The sequence below is a fragment of the Fukomys damarensis genome, unplaced genomic scaffold (assembly GCF_012274545.1).
Source record: "Fukomys damarensis isolate Sample0158 unplaced genomic scaffold, DMR_v1.0_HiC HiC_scaffold_31, whole genome shotgun sequence".
Classification (NCBI taxonomy): Eukaryota; Metazoa; Chordata; class Mammalia; order Rodentia; family Bathyergidae; genus Fukomys; species Fukomys damarensis.
In genome coordinates, this window is record NW_022900943.1 from 18,581,120 (window position 1) to 18,584,639 (window position 3,520).

Consider the following 3,520-nt stretch of genomic DNA (forward strand, 5'->3'; position numbering starts at 1 on the left):
ATTTGTTTTACTTCATTGTAAACTGGACTGAGGGGACTTAAAGCTGAGGAGTACCTAAAACGGTTCTAGCTCTGGCTGTACCTTTATCAGAGAGCCTACAATATGAGTGAGCTATTTCTAGGCAGGTCAAAAACACCTGAAAGATGTTCTCTTTCTGCAGGGATTATTATCACCTACCTGACTGCTGCTCAAGGACTCTTACATGCTCTTGGCATTCAGTCTGCATTTAGAATGAAGGTTGAAAAGGTGAGGCGCTGTTAGGGTTATAGACTCAGTCCTACCAACTTTTCAATAAGGAATGGACTGAAACAATTCTACTGTAAGAAAAGTTAGGAACAAATAGGCTAATGTATGTTACGATGGAATGATAAATTTTAAATCTTCGTATCATTGAAAACCTTTAGTCCCAGTGATGATACAGCACGTTCTTTGCCTTCATATGGTAGATATTAGACAAAGGGATGTTCCAAGTGGCTTAGGCCATCCCCTTTTCATACTTATAAGTCACAAAAAGGAATCCTTCGGATAAGGCTAGCACTGATAAGCCTAAATGTACGTTATTTTGTAAACTAGATATAATAATTTGTTTATATGCTGTATTACACTTTATACATATTTTAATACATAGTATTATATATAGCATCCCTGTATGATGGAGAAATGGAGACTTAGCAGTGCTATGGCTTTTTCAAGCCCTTACTGTAGACTGAAAAATCAGTTTAATGTTTTTTCCATAATCCCATTCTGACTTGCTGAAGCTGGTATCATAAGTTCCTAGGTATATAGTTAACATCCTTGTAATTAAGATAGTGCATCTCCAATATGCCCCCAAATTAGGGTACAGATTTCTTTTGCTACTGTAACAAATACTTGAGTATAACTGACACATAGTAGGCGTTTATTCATATCAGCATTCTGATAAGCCAGCTCTTCACTCAGCCTCTGTTGTGTTGCTCTGTCATCCTCAGTCCTCTTTAAGGTCCATAGTGGCTGCTTCAGCCCTCACAGCCATATCTGTATCCAAACAAGAAGAGAGTGGAATAAGGGAAGGATATAACCAGGATCTGCAAGATGCACACATTACTTTTGCCCTCACCCGGAACTTAGTCACCACCTGATCTAGCTGCAAGAGAGACTTGAATATGTCATCTTTATATTGCCATAAACCTAGTTATATTCCAGCCACTCTGTTACTGAAGAAGGAAAGGTGGCTATCAAGAAAATCAGAAAGCTATACCACCAACTCCTAGAAATAACTACCCTGTGACCTCTGATAGATTTTTTTACACATAAATAACCATATTGTTATAACCTTAGGATTTCTGCTTATCTCCCCTCTACTCCCATAGCACCTCTCAGCCCCTCTGCTATGCTCTTATAATGTTTTATTTTTCTTCAGCGCACACATTACTACTTATGACATGTTGTCTTCTCTACTAGGATATAAGTTCTCTGGAGGTAGACATCGATGTGTTTATTGCTACTTTCCTGGAGCCAAGAAAGATGTTTAGCATACAGAAAGCACTTGGTAACTAGCATGAAACAACGGTCTCCCAATACTGAATGATTTGAACATACTTTAATTCCGTATGTGGGTTGTGAGTAAAGCACCATCATCCATAGTTTGAGAAATAAAAACTGTATGGCCTGCATATGATTCCACTCACGAAACCATCTACTAAGTGCACTGCAGAGACAAAACAGTGTGAAGCACTGAGTGACGTAGATTGAACAGTATTTAAAGTGACAGGCATTGAGGTATGTTGGGGATCTGCAGATCTTCATAATGTTAAGTAATTTGGAAACACCATGCAGGAAGGCTGCCATAGGAATTGGGAAGGTGTTCACATGGTTAAAAACATACATCCAGGTGACCTGAGACAGTTTGGTCACATGGAGCTCTTAAGGTTTTGCTGACAAAAGACTAAGGTTAAAGTGGCAGAATGTTAACTGTCCCCCTACAACACTTAACATACTACAAAATCTTAAGTTCATGTTCTGCCACTCATACAGGTACTTGTTGAAGTATCATGGGCAGCACAGAACTGTTATGTAACTTGTTTTATAAGCATTATGAAGTTCTAGTTCATCATTTTGGGTAATTTGATGACACTTTGCATAACTAGATGTACTATTCCAGAGGTGGGTTTTCATTTATTATTTAGATGGACTTGAAGCAATCACAAATCCCTAGACCCCTATGTCTGAATATAGGATTCTTGCGGGGTCAAGCTTTGGTGGCCACCCCTAAGAATAAAAGAGTATAGGACTTGCTATTCTTAAACCTACTCTAGGAAGTACAAGGACCTTCTGAACATTTTAGCCATTGTATTAATACATATCTTAAATACATGTAATTTCCCTGAACCCGTTTCTCCTGTTTGTGCTTAGAAGCGATCGATTTAACAAAAACATATTTCTGATATTCCCTGTGGTGGTTAAATGTTCTGAGTGTTATCAGTCAATGCATAGGTAGGAGCAGCATTTGGAATAACCAGAGTTTTAGTAGGCTTTCTGTTGAGAACATTCAAGTGAATTTAAGGTAGGGCAACTAACATACCAGTAATTTAATCAGACATGTAATATGCTTCTGCTGGAGTAGTTAAAAGGCGTTATAATACTGCTGTGGGTAAAGGCAGTAAAACAGTGCTGGGTATGTAGCTTGGCTAGCTTGTGTGAAGTTCTAGTTTAGATCTCCAGAAGCAGAAGAAAAAAAAAAGTAGCACCTGGGGAAGTAGAGGGGCTAGATAATAGAGGAAAAAAATACAAAATTAACCTTTTTTTCATTTTTGTTTTAAGCGGGAGAGTAGCACGGTAGAACAATTCAGGAGGATTCATTTGATCTTCGGAGGGAGAACACTAAGGTATGTAAGAAAGACACTGAAAAGAAGAAGATGGGTGATGGTTGGTTTTTAGCATATCTCCTTTACTTTTACATAGGAACTTTAGAAAATGGACATTCTTTCCAATATGGAAGAAGGTTCAGAAAGCAGCTTGGTTTGTCCAAAGTAAAAACTATGGTAAACTGGATGCTGTGGTACATACCTGTAATTCCAGCACTTTTGGAGGATGAGACAGAAGGATTGAAAGTTTGAACTCAGTCTAGGCAACTTAGTGATTTTGCAAAACCATGTCAAAATAGAAAATGGGCTGAGGATGTAGTTCGTTACAGAAGCCTTGAGTTCAGTACTAGTACTAAAGTTGGGGAGAGAAGAGGAAAGAAGGAAAGAAAATAGAGAAAAAGAAGGGAAAAGAAAGGACACATGGTAAATGCTGGAATTGGGACTGAAGCAGGCAGTGTCCTCCAGAGGGAAAAGCACAGTTTAATATTTAAACATATTACAGAATTCATTGGCTCCCATAAAGTACAGTACAGAGATTTGCTGATGAGAATTGAGAATAAGTGGAGAAGAAATACTTATTTTCTTACTGTTCAATAAATAAATCATATTTGCTTGTTCAGGCCCAAGAATCATCTCTTCTTGCAAATGCATCATTCCTATGGCTAACATCATATTCT